The sequence below is a fragment of the Bos taurus genome, chromosome 17, assembly GCF_002263795.3.
Source record: "Bos taurus isolate L1 Dominette 01449 registration number 42190680 breed Hereford chromosome 17, ARS-UCD2.0, whole genome shotgun sequence".
Lineage (NCBI taxonomy): Eukaryota > Metazoa > Chordata > Mammalia > Artiodactyla > Bovidae > Bos > Bos taurus.
In genome coordinates, this window is record NC_037344.1 from 51,276,594 (window position 1) to 51,300,806 (window position 24,213).

General features: G+C 53.9%; 1 protein-coding gene across 18 annotated transcripts in view; it reads left to right on the forward strand.

The window, feature by feature from the left end:
- The window catches only part of NCOR2 (nuclear receptor corepressor 2), a 237,351-nt gene that overhangs the window by 53,060 nt on the left and 160,078 nt on the right, over positions 1-24,213 (forward strand). Inside the window, exon 1 of one of the 18 annotated variants that reach the window (XM_059876315.1) lies at positions 7,198-24,087. The exons of the other annotated variants lie outside the window; for them this stretch is intronic. The gene's annotated coding sequence lies outside the window, so the exon portion shown is untranslated. Of the gene's footprint in view, positions 1-7,197; positions 24,088-24,213 lie in introns of those variants that run through there. 18 annotated transcript variants of the gene reach the window in all.

Below are 24,213 nucleotides of genomic sequence, written 5' to 3' on the forward strand. Positions count from 1 at the left end.
GACCTTTCTACCTACTGTGCTCTTCCTGGGATGCCCTTCTCTGAGATCTTCACACCCTGCCCTCACTGAGCCTCTGCTCAAATGTCACATCCTGAGACAGGCCTCCACCTCTCCAACATCACTTCTGTTAGCTTGCCGCTCTCATCACATGCAATTACCGTATGCCATGTCTCCCCAGCCTCTCCATGTGGGATTTTGTTCATCTCAGTCATCACTGTGTCGCTGGCGCTGGGCACATAGTAAGCGATCTTAGAAAACTTCCCTAGCAGGTCAGGCATTAAGGAGACCCGGGTTTGACCCCTGGGTTGGGAAGATCCCCTGAAGAAGGAAATGACAACCCACTCCAGTATTCTTGCCTGGGAAATCCTGTGGATGGAGGAGCCTGGCGGGCTACGATCCACGGGGTCACAAAGAGTCGGACATGACTGAGTGACTTCATACTATAGCCTTCTCTGTTAGCTCAGTCGGTAAAGAATCCGCCTGCAGTGCAGGAGACCCTGGTTCGATTCCTGGGTTGGGAAGATCCACTGGAGAAGGGATAGGCCACCCACTCCAGTATTCTGGCCTGGAGAATTCCATGGACTGTATAGTCCATGGAGTTGCAAAGAGTCAGACACAACTGAGCGACTTTCACTTAGAAAACTATTGTGCCTGATTCAGTGTTCCCCACAAACTGTGGACCTGGGTCTGTCCCCTCAAGGTCCACGGAGACAGATGTACACACCTGCAAGGGCTCTGGCTAGGGAGGCCTAGGTCCCTCGAGCTGGAATTCATGGTAAACTCGCCTCCTTGCCCTCCAGGATGACTGCTCCCAAGGGTTGAGAATGCACTGGGGTTGAGGGGGTATTCTTGGAAAACTAAAGTCTTTGGAAAAAGCAGTTATTGTATGTTTACTCAAGAATGCCTTGATAGAACCTGCCAAACATCCCCAGAAAGTCTGCACCTCCTGGATAGTCAAGGAGGTGGGGCTGGTGAGCAAGGAAAATGCCCCCCTCCCCACAAGGGGTTCAGGCTGTGGGAGCGGGATGCTGACAGCATCTGCTTCGTGTGTTGAGGACTGACACTGTGGAATGAGCATTCTGCACACCTTGTGTATTAGGTCCTGCCCACAAGCCTCTCCAGATGAAGCACAGAGAGGGTAAGCAGCTTGCCCAGAGACACACAGCTGCAGGAACCTTACTGAGAGGCAAGATTAATAGGTAGTGGCATTTCCTATGCGGCTGTTTCTGTGCCCCCGGGCGCTGCTCAGCTCTTTAAGCGGATGATCTTATTTCATCCTTGGGAGGCCCTTTGGTGTCTCAGAGGACAGTGGCACAGCTGTAGGGAAGACAGGCTCTGGACCCGGGTTCTGTTGGCGACCTTCCTCTGAGCAGGTGCTATTTTCTGGGAATCTGGCTCCGACCTGGGGAAGGGCCCACTTCCCAGTCTGAGAGCCTCGTTGGAACCAGATCTGAGGATGGGAGATGCCCATATGCTTCTAGAAGGCAGGGAGTTGGTTTGTCAGCATAGCTCTGAAGCTGGAAGGCAGGAGGGGCTGTCCCCGTGCCCCACTCCCCACCCCAGTCATGGATTTGCATGACAATGAGCCCTTTGTCCCTGGGTCCTGCCTCCTTCCCAGGCTAATAACATAATTCCTGGCCTGTGATGTCATAATGGGCCCTTTCTGCGCAGAGTGGGAGGCTGGGTGGGCAGCTGTGTGGGCCTGGCCCCGGCTGGGAATAAGGGGATTGGTAATTTTCAGGGGGCAGAGGCTCTCCTTCCAGGATCCTCTTTCATCCTTTAGCAGGTGGGATTTGCTCCCATTGGACACAGGAGCAAACTGACACTCTGAGGTTTGTGTCCTCCCCCTCCCCCTTCCCTTCCCTGCTCCCCCCCGCCCCCCCCCCCACCCCGCTGAGGAACCACTTCTTGGCCTGTGCAGTGGGGGGGTGGGGGGTGAGTCATCACCCGTGGGCCTTCTCCTGGAGGCGTGGGTGTGAGAGTCTTGTGCTTCCTCTAAGTGGGAGGTAGGCCCTTGTGCCCTGCCCAGAGAAAGAAGATTCAAACTCTGGGCATGTGGTGCCTCAGTTTGCCCATCTGCTTCATGGGGATCATGCTGGGCCTTGCCCATGGGGCCAAGCGGGGAGTGAGCTCTCAGTAGATGGGCGATCAGAAAAAAAGCCAAGGCCAGTGTAGTCGGGTGAACGGTAGCCCCCCAAATGCGTGTGCTTGTGTCTAAACGTGACCTGCTTTGAAGATGTGTCTTGAGATGAGGTGATCCTGGGTTATCTGGGTGAGCCTTAAGTTCAGAGACTGGTGTCCTTCTGAGAGACAGAAAGCGGAGGAAGACACACAGAGGGATGGCCATGTGAAGATGGGCAGAAACCCGAGGGATGTGGCCACAAGCCAAGGGACACCTGGAGCCTCCAGGAGCTGAAAGAGGCCAGAAAGGATCCTCCCCTTCAGCCGTCGGAGGGCGTGGCCTTGCAGATGCCTAAATCTCAGACTTCTGGCTTCCAGAGCAGTTAGAGAATAAATTTCTATTGTTTTAAGCCACCCGGATCATGATTATTTGTTTATGGTGGATCTGGGGAAACTAACAGAGCTGGTCACAACCCCCACCTCCGCACCACCCCGATCTTTGGAGGTTGCGGGGAGCAATCCCTGGGAGGGGTTTGTGTGATGTCTTTTCCCACCCAAGCCTGAGGGACCAGGACCACCTAAGGTAACTGAGTGCCCAGTGGTGTGAGGAGCCCACTTCCCTCACCCAGAACACAAATCCTTTTTTTTTTTTTAATGCTTAATCACTCAGTCTGATTCTTTGCGACCCCCTGGACTATATATGGCCCACCAGGTTCCTCTGTCCATGGGATTCTCCAGGCAAGAATACTGGAGTGGGTTGCCCCATTTCCTTCTCCAGGGGATCTTCCCGACTCAGGAGAGAAGTTTTTTTAAAACTTAAATGTTTATTTATTTGTCTGTGTTAAGTCTTAGCTGCAGCGTGTACTTCTCCCTAGTCGTGGTTTGTGGGCCTCAGAGTGTGTGGGACTCAGTAGTTGCAGCTCACAGGCTTAGTTCCTCTTCGGCATGTGAGATCTTAGTTCCTCAACCAGGCATCGAACCCACAAGTGCTGCTTTGGAAGGCGGATTCTTAACCACTAGATCCCCTGAAAAGTCCCTAAATCCACAAATTCTTGAACCCGACCATCTCCTGCTTCTAAACCTCTCCCATCTCTAAGGGTTCCACGCCAGACCCCTTCCCAAGCCCAGAATGCCCATTCCCCATATGCTTGGCAGCTCACCAGCACTCGGATTGTCACCGTTCCCTGGGAAGCTGCCTCATTTGTCTGGTGCCCTTGATGAGTGGAGACACTGAGGCTCAGAGAGGACAGGCTACCTGGGGAAAATCGCACAGTCCCTTGGTGGTGGTGAGAGCCTTTGGAGACCCAGTCATAGCTAATGGATGGGCTGGCACCGTGGCTTCCGGGAGGGAGGGACCAGAGTCCTGGGCCACTTTGACAGTGGAGCAGGCAGTGTGGATCCGTTTCTGGGACACGCTGGCCCAGTGTAGATAACATCCTGAAATCTGGCTTTAAGTAGACACCGTCTTGGCCTCAGTTTCTGTGTTTGCAAAGTGGTCTTTGATCTTCAGCTCAGAGCCTGGAATTCTGCTCTTAGAAAATTTGTGGATTTAACAAGCATTTATAGATTGCCTGCTGTGTGTGACGTGCTGGGACTCAGTGATAGACAAAGCAGAGGTGGCTCCTGCTTTCATGGATCTTATGTTTGGGTTTGTGGGGGATGGGAAATAAGGCAGCAGGACTTTGTGAAGGAGGATTCCAGGCCCTGAGGAGGGAAGGAGGAGGGCCGGCGGCTGGGCTGGGGGCCAGGAAGTTGCCTGCCTTCTTCCGGGGCTTGGGGTCAGGGCTTTGCAGCAAGCTTTGGGGGCTGACTGGGTAGACTTGAAGATGGGTAGCCCTTCTCCAGAGATCCGTGGGTGCCTCCAGCTGGCAAAACTTGGCCTGAAGGTGATGTTGGGTGTGAGACCTGGAGCCTGGTTAGGGGGATGGGTCTCCTCTAGTCCGGGAAGAAAGACAGGGGTACTCTGGTGATGACACAGTGGATAAGAGTTGAATGCTGGAGAGAGCTTTGCATCCAGGCTCTGTGATCTCAGGCAAGTTACTTAGCCTCTCTGTGCCTCAAGTCTTGCCCCCAGTGATGTTGGGATGATCCAATGAACTGATGCCAGCAAACACCGTGTTAGGGACTAGCTGCGATCCTGAGTGCAAGACACTCACTTTGGGATCTAATACAGTGACTGCTTAGAACCTGGAAGCCAAAGTCGTGTTTGTTAGTCTTTCCGCTGCCCCATGCCTACCTGGAGGCATTGGACAGACAGGCTTCTTTGCTGTCAGACTCTCAGTCTGTGAAATGGTCACATGGAGGTCAAGGAGGGAAGGGGGATGGTGGGAGAAGTGGAAGGAGGGTGGGACCAGGATCTCCATCTGCTGGTTCAAGTCTTGGCCACCTTCCCAGCCAGCAGCAGCTGCCCATTTTACAGCCCAGGAGACTGAGGCCCTGGCACGCCTGGGACCCTGGGAGAGCCCCCTTAGCCTCCTGGCCGCAGACAATGCCTGTCTTCTGGCCCCTCAGGTCTGCCGGGACCTCCTTAAGCCGGTCTCTGTTTATCAGCATGTTTAGTTCAGGGTAGCAGATGTTCAGAGAGAGAGAGGGAGAGAGAAAGTGCACTCGTGATGTTACTCCAGAAACCAAGGCTGGGGGCTGTATTTACTGCCTGGGGCAGTGTGGGTGGGGTGTGCTTGCGGTTGGGGAATGACCCAGATCTGAGTCAGCCAGGAGAGGCACCTTTATCTGCAAAGCCACTGTCTGCCGTATCCCCATTAGAACCACTGATGGCTCAGGCTGGGCTGGGAGACACCATTCTGTCGGGTGAGAAGCAGGGCAAATGGATCCCAGGCTCCTGCCTGGGCCCTTCCACACTGAATCTGTCCCAGGCTCCATCTCAGTTCTCGTCTCTCCTTCTGGCTGTTTTTAGACCTCTCCCAACCTGTACGCGGCAGCTTCCCTGGTGGCTCAGTGGTAAAGAATCTGTGTGCAATGCAGGAGCCGTGGGGCCGTGGGTTTGATCCCTGGGTTGGAAAGATCCCCTGGAGAAGGGAATGGCTACCCACTCCAGTATTCTTGCCTGGATAATCCCATGGACAGAGGAGCCTGGCAGCTACAGTCCACGGGGTCGCAAAGAGTCTAACTGAGCAACTAACACTTTTGCTTTTCACTTTCACTGCCTGTACAGGTGAGGGGACCAGAGGGTGGAGGAAATCTGATTCCCGGGAGATTTCATGATGTCTGGAAGTTGGGTTTTAGGGTGTTGCTATCGTAGGTCTCTTGGTTGCAACTGGCAGACTTTTCTGCTCCTCCTGTATTTAACACAGAAGGCTCGGGGTAAGCTTGAGGAACTGTTAGATTCAGGCACTCAGGTGACAAAGTGCTTTTCATGTCCAGTCCGTGGTAGCACAGACTCATCCCAGCTCAGTAGCCCCAGTGGAAGGTAAGCATGTTGTTCCTGATGTCCCAGCTAAAGTCCTGGGAATGAGATTTATCAGCTCAGAGTTGAAAGCCTCACCCAAACCAATCACTGCAGCAAGTGCTGCCTCAACTGGTGCTGACTGGCCAGACCTGAGAGGTGGGGTTAGCCTACCCCAAGGCCAGGACTGAGGGTACAAGAGGGACCTCAAGAACACTGGCGTGTAGTTTGCCATAAACAACTCCATGCGTTGGAGATGAGCCCGTCCTCCTCTCTCATCCAGTGTGTCCTGTTGGGGCTGCGATGGTGTCGCTGGTGGGTAAGTGGGCTCTGTCCCTCTCACTCCCTGTTGTAATTAGGGGTCCCCTGGGCCCCCCTCCTCCTTCAAGCTCCCCAGACTTTGCCAGCCCCTCTCTTGTGGCTCCCAGCTGACCACATGTCAGAAGCCACAGGTCACATCCTGGTAGCTCATGGGCTGTATTTGGATGTCAGGCTGATTTATTACATTGGGTTTCTAGTCCAGTGTTTTTTAAATAAAAATTTCAAATTGAGGGATGTCTCAAAATCAGAATTTCTTCTCTCTCCCTTTTTTAAAAATTAATTTTTTTTTCTTTTTGGCTGCACGGGGTCTTTGTCGCTGTGAGGGCTTCCTCTAGATGCAGCGAGTTCGGGCTACTCTCTGGTTGTGGTGCACGGGGTTCTCATTGCTGTGGCTCCTCTTGTCGTGGAGCACGGGCTCAGTAGTTGTGGCTCACAGGGCTTAGTTGCTCCGTGGCATTTGAAATCATGCCGGACCAGGGATCAAACCTGTGTCCAATAACTGGCAGGTGAATTCTTAACCGTTGGACCACTAGAGAAGCCCCAGACTCTCTTCTCTTGAAGGAATCAGAAGCTGTGATGGCCTGGGCCGGCCCCTTCCTGTGCCCCAGGCACACAGATAGCGCCACCTGTCTTTCCTTGTCACGGTCCCAGCCTGGCCCGAGATACTGCAGGCAGCTGGTGGGTGTCCACAGCCCCCCTTTCTCGTTTCCTTTCCCGACTTCTAGCCTGGGACCCTCTGTCTTGGAGTATTTTTTTTTCTTTCAATATTTAGTTGTATTTATTTATTTATTTGGCTGTACCAGGTCTTAGTTGGAGTGTGTGGGATTTTAGCTGGAGCATGTGGGATCTAGTTCCCCGACCAGGGATCAAACCCGGGGCCCCTGCATTGGGAGCGCAGAGTCTTAAGCCACTGGACTACCAGGGATGTCCCGCCTGGAGCTTTTTAGATTCTCCTTTCTCCCCAAAGGGATAATCAGATCCCAGGGGCAGTCTTGGCACTCCTGGGCACTGAAAGCGCGTTCACCATCTGGAACTCCTGGCTGCAGGGCTGGAGGACCTTGGATTCCTGGTCATTTCTCCATCGTCAGACACTCACTCATCAGCAAACGCCCTCAGGCTATTTCAGTGGCCCGTTAAGCATCCACATTTGAGAGGTGAATGGATCGGATCAAAGTGGGTCCTTTGCCCTTCAGCCGGGGCCTTTTGGTGGCAGTAGGGGATCTCGCAGCCAGGCCTGTAGGAGGTGGGCCCTCGGAGTCCAGACGGGTGATTTGCTGGAGGTTGGGGAGAGAGGTGATGTATGGAAGGGCGGGTGATGAGTGGGTGGGCTCCCAGCCTAGAGCAGCTATTCTTAGCAGCAGAAACATTTGTCCTTGTTCGCATGTGGTGGAGGACATCCCCCAGAGATCTGCCCTGAAATATTAGAGGCGACCCCATAAATTCCTCGGAAAGCTGTCCTTGAGGGCCTGTGTGAGCGGAGGAGGCTGGGAGCAGGCGTTTCCGGCAGCTGCACAGCTGTGGACACGTTTGCCAGATGTTGGTGCTGGGGAGTCGGTGGGAACCCAGGAGCTGCCCACCTCACCCTCGGACAAGGACCCATCTTAAGAGGCATAGAGTTTCTAGTCAGCCCCTCCCTGCATCCAGGCCATCTGGGTAGAAGCGACTGGTCAGTGGAGAGCTCAGCCGATGGGGCACTGCTGAGGGACCAGAGCTGTGAGACACTGGTCTGCAGGCCCAGTCAGGTCGTGTGGCCTTCAGATCCTGCCATCAGCCCTTGACTGTGGTCCCACTCAGCCCTTGGCTCTGAGGGTCCACTGAGTGGTAGGACCCCTGGCAGTGTTCTTGGCAATGCTCTCTTTTCATGGGGTGGCTCTGACAGTGGGAACCCCCATAAAGCAGCTAGGTGCTCTTAGCTAACAATCAGGGAGGCCTCCCTGGATGAGGTGTGTGTGTGTGTTTAAAAAAATTTTTTTTTAAAACTATGGTACAGTTTCAGTTCAGTTCAGTCGCTCAGTCGTGTCCGACTCTTTGCAACCCCATGAACTGCAGCACGCCAGGCCTCCCTGTCCATCACCAACTCCTGGAGTTCACTCAGACCACGCCCATTGAGTCGGTGATGCCATCCAGCCATCTCATCCTCTGTCGTCCCCTTCGCCTCCTGCCCCCAATCCCTCCCAGCATCAGAGTCTTTTCCAATGAGTCAACTCTTTGCATGAGGTGGCCAAAGTACTGGAGTTTCAGCTTTAGCATCTTTCCTTCCGAAGAAATCCCAGGGCTGCTCTCCTTCAGAATGGTACAGTTTAAACACAGCATCTCAGCCATTTTTGTTTGTTTGTTTGGCCATGCTGTGCAGCATGTGGGAATCTTAGTTCCCCAACCAAGGATTGAACCCAGACCCCTTGCTTTGGAAGCTCGGGTCTTAACCACTGAATCTCCAGGGAAGTCCCTCAGCCGTTTTTAAATATACAGCTCAGAACGTTCACAGTTGTGCAACCATTATCACCATCATCACCAGAACTTTTTATCTTGCAAAACAGAAACTCTGTGCCCATTAAACACAAACTTCCCTTCTGCCTCCCCCGGCTCCTGGCACGTATCCTTCTATTATACTTCCTGTGACTCTTGACTACCCTGGGGCTCTCATTTGGGTGGAATCTGCAGTGTTTGTCCTTCTATGTCTGGCTTATTTCACTCAGCAGAATGTCAAGAGCTGTGTTCTGCAGCCTGTTTTCGCCTCGGTTGTTGGTTCAGTCCCATCCAGGCTGAAGCCAAGTGGATGGACCCAGGACCCTGAACCCCTCATCCTTTCGAATGCCAGGGTCCTCCCAGAATTAGTAACCGGGTCACAGCATCTCACCACCAGCAGGCATGATGCTCAGCCCCCACATAGCTCGCCCTGTCTTGTGCCTACAACCCACTCCATAGCCCCCCATCCCCATCCCAGCCTCAGGGCAGGGGGTTAATCGGTTTGCCCGGGTCACACAGCTGGTGCCAGCGCCCCATCCCCCACTGCCCAGACACCAGCCTCTTCTCTGTGTGTCCCCCCCCACCCCCCCTCCACCCCCCACCTCGCCTTCTCTCTGCAGAGAAAATTGCCGTTTGGAAGGCCAGATGGAGGAGCTGGGTCTAATGGAAACCACGTCCCTCCTGGGGCGCCCAGAACTTAATGAGGAAGAGCCAGGAAAAATCCGGCGTAATGTTTGTGAAATACCCCAGAGGGAGGGCGCGTCGCACGGCAAGGGTTCTCGTGTGGAACCCTGAGACCTGGTGTGCCAGGAGGTTTTGTCAGGGCTGTGGCTTCCCTCTTTCTCTCTCTCTTTTAAAATTAAAAGGGGGGAAAAAAAAGAAAAAGGGTCGAGGAGGAAGTGATTTTGAGCAGATCTTGCCCTGGCAGGGGAGCAGTGCCGTACGGCCGAGCTGGCCGCAGCCCAGCGGACACAAATGTACCAATTAAATTGGAAACAGAAATGGGCCTCCTTGACGGCTCCAACCAGCACCGCCTCCCTTCTGCCTGCTTTGGGAGGGGGCGCGGGGTGTGCGGGAGCGGGTTGGGGCGGGGCGTCGCTGGGCTGGCGGTTTGAGGGATCCCAAAGAAGCTTGGCTGCTTCCTCGCTGTGTGACCTTGGGCAAGTGAGTTCACCTCTCTGAGCCTCCGTTTCCTGTTCTGTTGAATGGGGACAGTCGTGTTTGATGTGGGAAATCGGATTCTTCCGGTGAGCGGGTGCCGGTGGATGAGGCGGAACTACCGGTAGTGAGGGACAGCTCCGAGGGCCCTGGGAGGGGTTCTCCGAGCAGAATGAGTGGCAGGGGGTGCCGGTGGGAAGTTCTCCCAGTAGTTGGGGATCCTTTTTCAGGGAGGTAAGAGGTGGGGCAGGTGCCAGGGGTGTGTTTTTCCTGGAAGGTTTTTTTTCTTTTTTTTGGCTGCACTTGCGGGATTGCGGATTGCGACTTGCGGGCCCTTAGTTACCCGACCAGGAATCGAACCTGTGCCACCTGCAGTGGAAATCAGAATCCTGGCTTCCCTAGTAGCTCAGCTGGTAAAGAATCTGCCTACAGTGCAGAAGACCTCGGTTCGATTCCTGGAAGGGGAAGATCCTCTGCAGGAGAGCATGGCAACCCACTCCAATATTCTTGCCTGGAGAATCCCCATGGACAGAGGAGCCTGGCTGGCTACAGTCCACGGGGTCGCAGAGTCCGACACCACTGAGCGACTAAGCACAGCACTGCACAACCACTCAATTGCCAGGAAGTCCCTTCGTTGGAAAGTTTGATGCAGGATGTGGCGTTTGGGGTGGGGGTCGGGATCTTATCCATGGTCCCCCAGCCAGGATGCAGAGGCATTTCTGTCCCGGGACCTGATTATCCTGTGGGTATGGAGCCCTTCCCCTGCCTGGCCCCTGGGCTCAGCGCAGACCACTCAGTTCCGCCCATTCCCGCCCCTGCCCCCGCCCCCGCCCCTGTCCCAGACGCCTGCCTGCACCGCTAGGGCAGAGTGATCCAGTTCAGGAGGGCGGAGTCTGGCCATGAGGCAACAGCCTGCTGACCCTCTTCCGGCCTCAGTTTCCCATCTGTAACGAGAGGGTGTTGAGTGAGCTGCCCCGCGGCCAAGTTCGCAGGGCGGGGAAGGGCAGCCCCCTCCTTCTTGTTTCCAGACTGTGCGAGGCCCCGCTCACCGCGGGGAATCAGCCCTCTACTTTCTCCGTCATCAGGTGTGGGGCTCCCCTGTCCCGTCCAACCTCCTAATTACGGACTCACTGCACCATTTGGTCGGCTCTTCCCCCAGCTTAAGTTTGCTTATCTGCATCACGGAGACAGTCACGGTAACTACCTCTGCCGGTAACATCAGCGCCATCATGGTTGTTAACTTGCCTCCCTTCCTGCCCCTAGTATTTGGAGCAATGCAGGGTGGTAACAGCCTTAGCTCTGATTTGGGGGGCTCATTATTATTTAAAAATATCTTTTAAGTTTTATTTATGACTGCTTCGGGTCTTAGTTGCAGCATTCCCCATCTTCATTGCGGAGCATTGTCTCAGACAAGGGCTTATTAGTTGCCTCGTGGCATGTGGGATCTTAGTTCCCTGACCAGGGATCGAACTCTTGTCCCCTGCCTTAGAAGGTGAATTCTTAACCATTGGACCACCAGGGATGTCTCTGGGGACTCATTTATGGGTGTTGAGCTTTCCATAGATCTTTCCCCAAAGAGTCATCTTTCTACTGGCCCTAGGGAGAGAGTTTGACAGATGGGATGTTAATAAAGCTCAGAGAGGACTTCCCTGGTGATACAATGGAGAAGAATCTGCCTGCCAATGCAGGAGCCCTGGGTTTGATCCCTGACCTGGGAAGATTCCACATGCCCCAGAGCAACTAAAACCCATGTGCCACAGCTACTGAGCCAAAGTTCTAGAGTCCTCGAGCCACAACTACTGAGTCCGAGTGCAACTACCCAAGCCTGTGTGCCCAGAGCCTGTACTCTGCAATAAGAGAAGCCACCGCAGTGAGAAGCCCATGCATCACAGTGAGGAGTCGCCCCCTCTTGCTGCAACTAGAGAAGGCCCAGGCACAGCATCGAGGGCCCACCCCAACCAAAAAAAAAAAAAAGCCCAGAGAGGTCCCTATTGTGTCCAGGGTCACACAGCCACATAGTAGCAGAATTGGAAGTTGAACCTAGTTGGCAGCTTTCCACACTTGGCGGTGTGTGGGCAGGTGGTGGCTTGGTGACAGCGTGCATCTCTAGGGTAAGGGTGACCTGCTGCAGGGCACCACCTTTTCCCTTAGTGCCTGAGGGGCTGTGACTCGGCCCACAGCCTTCAGGGCTCCTGCTATGCAGGTGATCCAAGATAGGGCTCAAACTGCTGGCTGTGAGCTCTCTCCGGGCTCTGGGAGACAGTGGGTAAACAGACGGCAGTGGTGCGTGGCGTTGGGCCCATGGGGGTGGCAGGGAGAGAGAGGCTTTTGGGAACCCAGGTTGGGGAGCTGGAGTTGGGGGAGGGTTCCTGGGAAGTGATGGTGGAGGCGAGAGCTCCATCCATACAGCCAGGCCTGAAGGGGAAGGGGAACTGTGCTCTAGGTCACCTAGTCCTGTTTCAGGCTGGGGATATAAACAGATAGAATAGACTGCGAGGGGACATGGCAATCAGCAGAGAGGGGTATCCATCTCACGTGGGTGACCCCTGCTCACCTCCAGCTGGTCATGCCCCTAAATGATTTTGTTGCGGAAAAATACACATAAGATTTACCATTTGAACCATATTAAAGTGTATGGTTCGTGGATGTGTAATAGATTCAGTGGCGTGCCACACCGTCACCACTGTCTCATCCTAAAATGTGTTCATCATCCCAAGGGAACTCTGCTGCTGCTGCTGCTGCTGCTAAGTCGCTTCAGTCGTGTCTGACTCTGTGCAACCCCATAGACGGCAGCCCACCAGGCTCCCCCGTCCCTGGGATTCTCCAGGCATGAACACTGGAGTGGGTTGCCATGTCCTTCTCCAATGCATGTAAGTGAAGAGTGAAAGTGAAGTTGCTCAGTCGTGCCTTAGCGACCCCATGGACTGGAGTGGGGTGCCATTGTCTTCTCCGAAGGGAAACCTAATACCTATTAACAGTCACTTCCCATCCTCCCCTCCCCCAGCCTCTGGTAGGCACCAGCCTACATCTAACTCAGGGGATTTGCCTCTTTTGGACATTTTGCATAAATGGCATCATTCAATACGTGCTTCTTCCTTTCGGCATAATATTTTCATGATTTTTATATCTTCCCCCCTTTTAAAAATAATTTAATTTCTTTTTGGCTGCACTGGGTCTTCATTGCTTCGCATACTTTTCTCCAATTGCATCGAGTGGGGGCTACTCTCTAGTTGTGGTGCTGGGGCTTCTCATTGTGGTGGCTTCTCTCGTGGAGCACAGGCTCTGGGGCTCGAGGCTTCAGTGGCTGCAGCTCATGGGCTCGGTAGTTGCAGCTCCCAGGCTCTAGAATTTAGGCTCGGCAGTTGTGACGCATGGGTTTAGTTGGTCCGCAGCATGTGGGATCTTCCAGGATCAGAGATCGAACCCAAGTCTCCTGCATTGGCAGGAGGATTCTCTACCACTGAGCCACCAGGGAAGCCTTATGTGTCCATTTTTATAGCTAAATAATATTCCAGTGAATGGATCCGTCACAGTCTATTTACCCACTCATCAGTTGAAGAATGTTTGGGTTGTTTCTGTTTCTTGGCTGTTGTGAATAGCGCTGCTCTGAACATTCGTGTTTGTTTTATTTCATCACCTGCTTTCATTTTTTGGGCTGTATGCCTGGGAGTAGACTTGCTGGGTCACACGGTATCTCTGTGTTTATCTTCGTGAGGTGCTGCCAGACTGTTTTTCGCAGAGACTGCACCATTTTACATCCCTGCCTGCAATGTGTGTGAGTCCCTAGTTTTCAGAGAAGCCAGAAATTAGGGGTGTTTCTGTGAACTCTCTTGATAATGCTTCGTGTTGAGCTGGTCCCTGGGGCCTGGCTCAGCTGGATGGGGAGAAGGGGAGCAGGTCCCTGGAAATCTGTCCAATGAAAACATATCTGGGGGAATATGCCACATTCTGGACCCACTGGAAGCTGTTTTTCTGGCTATTGCTTGGTGCCTGAGTGTGGCGTGATGTGTCGTGATACCCAGGGCTGTGAATCCCATTGGCCACAAGGAAAATGTTTCTGAGGCTGCAGTCAACGGGCTTTCCTTTTCTCCTCTTCTCCAGGAGGAAGGGGTGCTGGCTGTGGGTTGAGGAGAGTGGTGCCCAGGGGAGGGTGGGCCTTGAGTCCATCCCACTGGGATTCTGGAGATTGGAATCAGAGGCAGCTTTCCCCCTGGGTTTCTGTGCCCAGCATCCTGGGGCTTGGGGAGCACTTGTGTGGACTTGGGAGGGTGCTCATGGGGATGATGGTGCTCATCTGTGTCCCCCATGGCGGCTGGCAGGAAGCCTGATGGGGGGATATTAGTGGAATAAAAACATGCTTGGCTCTGGGAGTTGGTTAAAAAAGTAACCTCTGAAAAGTGGAACACTTGAATTGATATCCATTGGTTGATCAGTCCATCCATCCATCCGTCCATCCATCCCCCCTTCATCCATCCCTCCATCATCCTTCCTCCCTTATCCACCCATCCATTCTTCACTCATCTCACTCATCACCTTCATCCATCCATCACCCCTCTCCATCTATCCATCCATCCTTCCTTTCCCCCTTATCCATCCATCCATCCCTTCATCCATCCATCCATCCATCCATCTATCCCCACCTTCATCCATCCATCCATTCATCCATCCTCCCCTCCCTTATCCATCCATCTATCCATCCATCCATCTACCTATCCATCCATCCATCCATCCATCCATCCATCCATCCATCCATTCATCCATCCTTCCCTCGTTTCATCCATCCATCCCTTCATCCATCCATCCATCCATCCATCCATCCTTCCCCCACTTCATCCATCCATGTATCCATCCATCCATCCACCAATCCATCCATCCATCCATTCATCCATCCTTCCCTCGATTCATCCATCCATCCCTTCATCCATCCATCCATCCCTTCATCTATCCATCTATCCATCCATCCATCCTTCCCTCGCTTCATCCATCCATCCATCCATCCTCCGCTTCATCCATCCATCCCTTCATCCATCCATCCATCCATCCTTCCACACTCATCCATCCATCCCTTCATCCATCCATCTATCCATCCATCCATCCTTCCCTTGCTTCATCCATCCATCCCTTCATCCATCCATCCATCCTTCCACGCTTCATCCATCCATCCCTTCATCCATCCATCCATCCATCCACCCATCCTTCCATGCTTCATCCATCCATCCCTTCATCCATCCACCCATCCATCCATCCATCCATCCTTCCTCCCTTGTCTACTCAACCCTCCATCCATTCCTCACTCATCTCATTCATCACCTTCATCATCCATTCATCCCCTCTCCATCTATCCATCCATCCATCCATCCATCCTCCCCCGCTTCATCCATCCATCCCTTCATCCATCCATCTGTCCATCCATCCATCCTTCCCTTGCTTCATCCATCCATCCATCCATCCCCCACTTCATCCATCCATCCCTTCATCCATCATCTATCCATCCATACATCCTTCCCTTGCTTCATCCATCCATCCATCCTTCCATGCTTCATTCATCCATCCCTTCATCCATCCATCTATCCATCCATCCACCCATCCTTCCATGCTTCGTCCATCCATCCCTTCATCCACCCACCTATCCATCCATCCATCCATCCATCCATCCTTCCTCCCTTGTCTACTCAACCCTCCATCCATTCCTCACTCATCTCATTCATCACCTTCATCATCCATTCATCCCCTCTCCATCTATCCATCCATCCATCCATCCTTCCCCATCCATCCCTTCATCCATCCATCCATCCATCCACCTATCCATCCACCCCTCACCCACCCATCCTTCCTTCTTCCCTCTCCCCTCCCTCCCTCATCCATCTTACCCTCCATGCATCCGTCACTCACCTCATTCATCACCTTCATCCATCCGTCCCCCACTCTATCCCATCTATCCATCCCTCCATCCATCCACTCATTTCTCCTTCCTCTTCCATCCATCCATCTCCTTTGAGTACCTGGCTGGGAGCTTTCCCTGTTGGGACCGGCCAGTCACTGGATGTCAGCTCTGATTGGCAGGCAGTTTGTCTGACTGGTTCACTGCTGTAGCTCCAGTGTTTGGAATACTGCTTGTACATTGTAGATACCCAAATAATTTCCTGATTGGCCAGAATGTGTGGAGATTCCCGTTGGCTTGGGTTTGTCTAACCTGGTACCAGATTGGTGGGGGGTGGCAGGTGGCACCCCTATGGGCGGCACATTGAGCTGACTCTGAGAATGGTGACCTTTGGCCACTCTGGACCACCGCCCCTTGGGCAGGGCCAAGGACAGGCTGTGGTTGGGGTCCTGGCTCCTCCTTAGGGAGCCCAGTGACCTCTTTGCCAGGTGAGGAACAGGGAGGTTGGTCTTCTTGCTGGAGTTGCCAAGGTGGGCAGGGGCCCATTTCTGTAGGATCCTGGATGGTGTTTTTTTTTTTTTTCCTGCACTGCTTGGCAGGTGGGATCTTAGTTCTCCATCTGGGGATTGAACCTCTGTCCCCTGCATTGGCAGCACAGAGTTTTAACCTCCAGACCACTAGGGAAGTCCCTGGACAGTGGCTTTAATAGTGTTAGGATTATGGGTGGGCCAGCCCTTTTACCTGCATCCAGTGCACAGAGGCCTGCGCCCATGGCTGTAGACAGGGGGCACAGCTGAAGTTTCCTTGAGCACAGAGATGCGGGGGCAGGCCTAGCGTAGGAGACCCTTCACATCGCCCCAGCCCACAGGGCGTCATCCTTCCCTTCTCACTTGGAGTGAAAGCCCCGTGTGACCTCCACTCTCACCGTCTGGGTCTCCCTGCTGTTCCTACCTCAGGGCCTTTGCACTTGCCGTTCCCTCTGCCTGGAACGCCCATCCAAGACATCTACACGGTTTCCTCTCTCTCCTCCTCCACGTGTTTGCCTGAGGACACCTTTTGGTGAGCCTGTCCCTGAGCACCCACTTTAAAACTGCACCCCAGCCCCTATCCCCTGCCTACCTACTCCACACTTCTGCTTTTCTCCATAGCGCAAACACTGTCCGCCATCCTATAGTCATTCTCGTGTCACCTCCTGGAACACCAGTTCTGCGACGGTGGGCGGGGAGTTTGAGTCTGTCACTTGCTGCTGTGTGCTGGTACCTGTCCCACAAGTGAAAGTGAAAGTGTTAATCACTCAGTCGTGTCCACCTCTTTGTGACCCCATGGACTGTAGCCCACCAGGCTCCTCTATCCATGGAATTTTCCAGGCAAGAATACTGGAGTGGGTAGCCATGCCCGTCTCCAGGAGATCTTCCCAACCCACAGATTGAACCCGGGTCTCCTGCATTGCAGGCAGATTCTTTACTATCTGAGCTACCAGGGAAGCCCAACAAGAGGTGCCTATAAATCATGGTTGACAGTAGGGGGTGGCCAGGGCACCGGGCAGGATCTCTGCCTCTGCCCCCATCCACATGGGCTGTTCTGGCTCCTATGGGCCAGGCCAGATGAGGCTCACCCACACAACTTCCCACCTTTATCTCATTACTTGATTCAGAGTCGGGTTCCTGGGCATTCATTCTGCACCATAAGCCCCTGCTGAAGGCAACCTTCAAATAGATGGCCTATTCCCGAATTTTTACTGTATGTCAAAAGCTAGAAATACAAAGTGTGAACAGTCAGCTTCATTCTAGCTGGTGTTTATGCAGCATCTTCACCTCACATTCCAGAACTGTTTTTATCTTCAAGTCCTGTCCCATCTCTCCACCCGCGCCCCAGTGCTGGCTTCCAGGTCTCCATTCTCCTTGGGCCACTGAATGCCTCTTTGTGCCAGGCTCGGAGATATAGCAGTGAACAAAGCACATATTGAGCACCTTGCTGTTTTGGGTTGGGGCTTTCCAGGTGGCGCTAGTGGTAAAGAACCCATCTGCCAATGCAGGAGACATAAGAGATGTGGGTTCAATTCCTGGGTCGGGAAGATCCCCTGGAGGAGGGCATGGCAACCCAGTCCAATATTCTTGCCTGGAGAATCCCCATGGACAGAGGAGTCTGGGGGCTACAGTCAATAGGATTGCACAGAGTCAGACTTGACTGAAGTGATTTAGAGTGCTTTGTATTGGGTTAAGTGGTGTCCTCCTCAAGTTCATGTCCACCTGGAACCTATGAGTGTGACTTTATTGGAAGAGAGGATCTTTGTAGATGTAACTAGTTAAGTTGAGGTCACACTGGAGAGGCTAGGCCTTAAGTCCAATATAAGTGGAATCCTTATAAGAAGAGGAGGCCAGGTCCTGGTTAAGACTCTGCACTCCCAATGTTAGGCGCACAGGTTCAATCCCTTGTCGGGGAACTAAGATCCCGCATACTGCATGGTATGGCCAAAAAGAAGAGGAGCCCAAAATGAAGACAGACACAAAGAAAAAAAGGCCATGTGAAGGTGGGCAGAGATTGGAGCGGTGGGGCCACAAGCTAAGGAAACCTGGAGCCACCAGGAGCTGGAAGAGCCAGGAAAAGGTCCTCCCCTGGAGCCTCTGGAGGGAGTGTGGCCTTGTTGACACCCTGATTTTGGACTTCTGGCCTCCAGATCAGTGAGAAGATCCATTTCCCCTGTCTTTAGCCCTTCAGTTTGTGGCAATTTGTTACAGTGGCTCCAGGAAAACAATACACCTACTGTGTGCACCATGCGCCTTGTGGGGGATTCAGCTGTCACTTAAATGTTTATGGAGGAGCTATTGTGTGTCAGATGAGCTTCCCTGGTGGCTCAGCAATAAAAAATCTGCCTGCCAATGCAGGAGACTCAGGTTCGATTCCTGGGTTGGGAAGATCCCCTGGAGGAGGACAGGGCAACCCACTCCAGTATTCTTGCCTGTAGAATCCCCATGGACAGAGGAGCCTGGCAGGCTACAGTCCATGGGTCACAAAGAGTTGGACAGGACTTCGCGACTGAACAACTGTGTGTCAGACACTGAAGAGACCAACGAGGCCTCTGCCTACAGGCTCCCAGATCATCTGTGTGTCTCTGACCCGAGACAGTCTGGGTGGGGATGGGGGTGTCATAGACCATGTCCCTTCTGTGAGACTGGTGGCTGCTCTGAGCTCAGTGGAGGGTTCTGACTAGTGCTCGTGTGCTTGTGCTGGGGGCCTCCTCGCTCCTGCCTGGCAGCTGATTTTAAATTCTGAGGCTCCTCCACCCGCTGCAATTTCCAGCGTGGGTGCCCATTAGCTCCAAGAAAATGTCAGGCACGTGCTGTGCAGACAGCTCCCCTTTCATCTTCCAAGGCTCAGGTCTGAAGGGTCCCAGGCACATTTCAGCTTCAGTTCTGGGCTCTTAACAAGCAATCCCCCCACTTCCCTGAGCTCTCAGAGACATCCCAGCCCCGGCAGCCATGATCCACCCTCCTATGAGCCAGGCTGCTTGGTATACGAAAAGTCCACGGAGTGTGCTTGGTATGGCCTCCCTGGCTGTCTTGCCTGGGCCTAAGAGGGATGTCAGGGCAGGATGGAAACTTACCCTCCCCCCACCCAAAGAAAGAGACCTCTCCCCAGCAGGGCTGGGGACTGAGGATGCGGGTGTGGTGGGCTCTGTCCTCACCTCGTGTTACTGGTGTTCATCTCCCAGAAGTTCATTCATTGAGCAGCTGCTGTGTGCCCGGTGCTGTGCTAGGCTCACGGGAGGCCGCAGAGGCAGACACAGAATCCAAGGCAGTGGTGAGTTCTCTCTGTGGATGCGGAACGTGGGGTTGGCAGCGTTGTGGGTTTGCTGCCAAATCAGAGCCACAGCCTATAGGGCTCTCCAGGGCGGCTTCCTGGCTCTGGCCAGGTGTCTCCTCTGGGACAGGCGTGCTGGGGGTCCCTGCCGTGTGCATGGGAGCCCCAGTTTGCAGCCTTCCTCAGGCTGATTCCGCAGGGCAGCAGGGCAGTTGCCCCCGCCGTGTTTTGTGGTTTGGATGTGCGAGGCCCAGCGGGGCTTGCGGTGTCCCCGTCCCATGGGGCTCAGGAGTGTCCTATGCCGCCTGGTGAAGCAAGCCCTTAACCTCACCAGAGCACCCCCTCTTCTCCCTGGAACCCTGACCTGGCTGAGTTTGCCTTATTGAGCACCTTCTGTTCACCAGGCATCACTTCACAAGCATGCTGTCCTCCTGGGTCCGTGGAGCAGGAACACGCATGCTTCCCGTCTGCCATTGAGGAAATAGAGGATCAGAGCCCCGAGGCGTCTTGCCAGAGGAGGGGAACCACAGCCCCCATCCCTGGGGGAACGCATGGCCTTCTTCACCCCCAGAGCAAGGTGTTTCTGAGGCCGGCAGTCTCCTTCCCACCTTCCACACAGTCTGCTTCTGCTTCTTGGTCCCTGCTGCCCCAATCCCACAGCATCATCTCACGTATCTTGTGATAACCCCCCCACCCCCGTACCCTGGCCTCCTGGTTCCACGCTTGCTCTTCACGGCGCCTGCTTATCAAACACTCCAGCCCTTTCCTCTCTTCGTCAACCACCTTCTGTAGCTCCCCACTGCCTTTCAAACAAAATCCACCCTTTCTGTGGCCCATGGGCCTTGAATGACTCGAGGAATTTCTCAAGCACACAGTGCCTGTTCTGGTCTCTGGGCTCTTGCTTAGGTGGTGGCCTCTGCCTAGAGCCCCATCTACTTCCCCCTCCCCCCGCTGTGTCTTGTTCACACTCCAGGAGGTTCTCCCCGGCTCCCTCTTGCCCTCCTCAAGGCTTGCAGAGCCCCCAGCCTGCACTCAGAGGTCATTATTTACTGCTTGTCTGCTCTCTGCCGCACCCTGCCGGAGCGCCAAGACCATCTGTGGCCTGGACCCTGCCTCATTCAGTAGCTTGGGGCTGAGCTCTGAGTGGGGACCTCAAAGTGTCTGGAGAACAATGGATGCCACCATCCCCTCCTGACCCCAAAGCCCCGGACTGCAGTGATGTTGGGGCCACTGCATCGCTTTCCTGCTCTAACCTGGATCCTGTTCTCAGAACCTCGTTCAGCCAAGGCCAGATTCAGGGGACCCCCTACGTTGCCCCATGGGTCTCGCTCATCCTCTCCTCGCCTTGTCTTTATGTTAATTTATTTGGCTGCGCCGGGTCTTAGCTGCAGCATGTGAGATCTTCGAACTTTGTTGCAGCACGTGGGATCTTTAGTTGTGGCATGCAAACTCTTAGTTGCAGCATGTGGGATCTAGTTTCCTGACCGGGGATCGAACCTGGGCCCCCTGCATTGGGATCGTGGAGTCCTGGCCACTAGACCACCAGGAAAGTCCTCCCTGCACCCTTGTCTTTGGTGAAGCAATGTATACTTTTTCTTGTTCTGCACCTCCCAACATTGCTGATGAAGTAAAAACTTAATCCCCCGATGTTATGCAAACACCACCTTTATCTAGTTTCAAAACTTGCCTGGTAACCCTTACATCTATCAGCACCCTCCCCACCTCCATCCCACCCCTTGCCCCTGGCAACCACCAACCTGTTTTCTGTCTCTGTGGATTTACTGTTCTGGACATCTCACATCAGTGGAATCATCCAGTGTTTGTCCTTTCGTGTCTGGCTTCTGTCACTCAGCATCCTGTTTGCAAGGTCCATCCACGTTGTGGTGGGTGTCCGTGTTTCGTTCCTTCTTAGAGCTGAATCATACTCCATCATAGGGGTAGACTGTGTTCTGTTGATTTATCCACTCGTCCATTGACGGACCCTTGGGTGGTTTCCACCTTTGACTATAGTGAATACTGGTGTTGTGAATATGTGCGTGTACACTGATTTGTTTGAATCTCTGTTTTCCATTCTTTTGGGTCTATGCCTAGGAGTGGAATTGCTGGGTCATACGGTAATTCTATGTTTAACATTTTGAGGAGCTGCCAGACTTATTCTCCTAAAAAAAATTTTTTTTTTCAAGTTGGCAAAAAAATGTGGCTGAGGTTGGGAGGGATAGAAATTGAGCTTATTGAAATAAGCTCGTGGTGAGTGTAAGCAGCATGAGGCCCCAAGGGGCCCCTGGCTTTGGGGACAACCTGCATCTGAGGATGCTGGACCAGGGAGCTGGTGGAGTGCCTTTGGCAGGTGGGTGGCAGGGGTGGCAGCCCCTTGGTGGTGGATGCTCTGTGTTGATGGAGTGGGAAGCCAGCCAGGCTGGGCTTGAGGAGGGTGGGGGGGTGGCCAGGGATTCTCCAGGGCTGGTTTGAAAAGGTGTCACTCCCCTGGCTTCTGGAGCCCTTGTGCAGTCCACAATGTGAGCACCTGTCCAGGGCTGCCATCCCTAGTCGGCATTTCATTAGACAGAGAAGGGTAGAAAAGCTGTGGGGACATCAGACTTCTCACCACCTTGTGCAATGCAAAGCCACAGAGCAATTTGGAAGTTGCCCGTGGTGCTCTGGGAGGAAAGGCAAGCAGAACTGACTTCTACCTGCCCAGCTGCTGGCCTCGTCCTCGTGCTGGCCTCTCTGGGTTTAAAACCCAGAGAGAAGCTGGGATAGAATTGGCTTTGCTGCATCGGACCACCAGGGTCTGCTGGGCTTTGTGACAAGCTGGGACAAAAGGAATTCTGGAACTGGGTCCAGCACTGGTGGCCACAACTGACCCCTCTCCGGAGGCCAGTCTCTTGTCTCTGGGCTCCAGGACAGATGCCAAATTGCTCTTGGTGTGCCTGGTCTTCCTTCCACATCGCTGTCACCGGGCTGCGGCTACTGCAGTGACAGTGCTAGTGGTTGTACTCGTAGTAGCTCCCGTTTGCTGGGTGAGACTTGTTCCCACGTTCTTAAGAGTTACACGGTTTATCCTGTCTCGATGGCTGGGAGAAGTCCATGTGGGCTTTTCTCCTACAGTGGTTGTAGGGTGGCAGTTTTGGCTCTGAATTCTTTGGCTTTGCAGTGGTAGAAGGCTGGACAGCACCCGATGGAAAGGTTGCCTGCTCCAAGACTCCTTCGTGCTCTGGAGGAGTCAGAACTTTTGATGGCAAGTGGCAGAAACCCAGGTTGGGCTGGCCAAAGCAAAATGCATAGAAGGAGAGCCTTGACTTCCCTGAATGAAGAAGCAAGCTTTGAGCTGCCTTCAGGCATGGCTGTCATCAGGACCCGACTGTTCTCTCGCCACCCTTCACTTTTGCCTGTCTAGGGGTATGTTCTTGGATAGGTTTCTGCCATGCAGTGGCCCCACAAGACCCCCAAGGTTTCATCCTCCTAGCTTACAGCCCCAGTGGAGAGTGCCTCTTTCTGGTTCCTTCTCAAAGTCTCAAGACTCAACGACTCTCATTGGCTCATATTGGGTCACATGCCAATCCCTGAGCCAATCATTGGTCCAGGGGAAGCAGGAATCTGATTGGCCAGGCCTGGATCATGTGATCACTCCTGGAGTCTGGAGAGGGAAGATGGTTCCTGAAAGGAAAGTCAAGTCTACTGTAGCAGGTGATGGGGGTGGAGAGCAGGAAGCAGTCAGGGCCCCCAGATGGAGGGGAGAGGGGTTTGTTCCTCTTCTGACCACCATGATCTCCTTCTTCCCTCTTAACATCCCTCCACATCAGATCTTCAGTGGGCAGAGCACCAGTGGAGGGTTTTGGGGTGTCCATGCCCTTGGAGAAGGATGGTCGTCAGTGGAGGGCAGGGTGATGAGGGACATTGTGATGAAATTTCAGGGAGCTGAGGGGGTACATGTGAGGTGCAACCCCAGCCCTACCTGGGGACATCCAGGTGTTGAGCGCTTGCACCATCTTGGATTTTCCTCAGCTTTTGAGGAGGGGCTGTGAGTGGGGCATTGCACTTGGTGGGGGCCTGATGGACACCCTTTTTCTCTTTTTCTTTTATTTTTGATGTTGGGTATGATTTTTTTGGCTCTTAAACAATACAAATGTAACAACCCATGGTCTTCCTCCCTTCCCCTTTCAGAAGGCACTGTCCTCTTAGCTACAGGGACAAGCAGAAGATTCCACATCACCAGAGCTGCCCCCAACCTCCCAGGTCTTTCCTTCTGTTCTGTTAACCACCCTCTTCCTCCTGTGTGTGGTGCTGGTGTTTCTGAGTGGACACCCCCTTTCAGAGTGGCCCAGTGTGGAGGGGGCCCAGGACCTGCCAGGCTCTCAATCCTGGCTTGCGTGGAGGAACCAGTTACAATCCTGGGGAGGCTGCCTGCAGCAGTGGCCAGCAAAGAAGGGAAAGAAGGGGCCTGGGGAGAGGGGGGGCCCCCCAGAGATTCCTGGGCAAAGGCCTCTTCTGGCCACAGGCTCTCTTGCTCTCTTGCCTGGAGTCCTTTCTTCTTTCTGAGTCTTAGTTTTTCCATCTGGAAAGCCAGTGGACTGTTTCTTGAGATTCCTTCCGTTGCGGACACAGGCGTGGTTTCTCCCCTGCGGAGGCTATCCTTCCCCTGGCCCCCAGGAGCCGCCTGGGGCCCCCTTGGGGCCGTGTCCTCGGCTGTTTCCCCAATGTGGCCCTTGGGTTCCCAGTGCCCTTGCTGTCAGCCCACATCCCGGCCAACCTCACATTTGTCCTGTCCCCCATCGCGGTGTCACACTCCCCCACCCGAAGGTCACCAGGAGGCCCAGGCAGGCCCAGCTCTGCCCGTGGTCACACTGTGACCTGCGTTCTTCCCGAGCTGACCCTGTTCACCACCGTCCCCCCCAAGCTCGTGTGGACCTGTCCCCTCCTGGGACTGAGCTGCCAGGTGCTTTTGGGGAACTTTGCCCTGGTGACTCAAAGTGGCAGAGGACTTGGGGTGAGATTGGGTGGGTCAAGGGTGTTAGGGGGCCGTTGGGGTGGTGGGGTCAGTGTCCGCAGAGTTGAGGTTCCA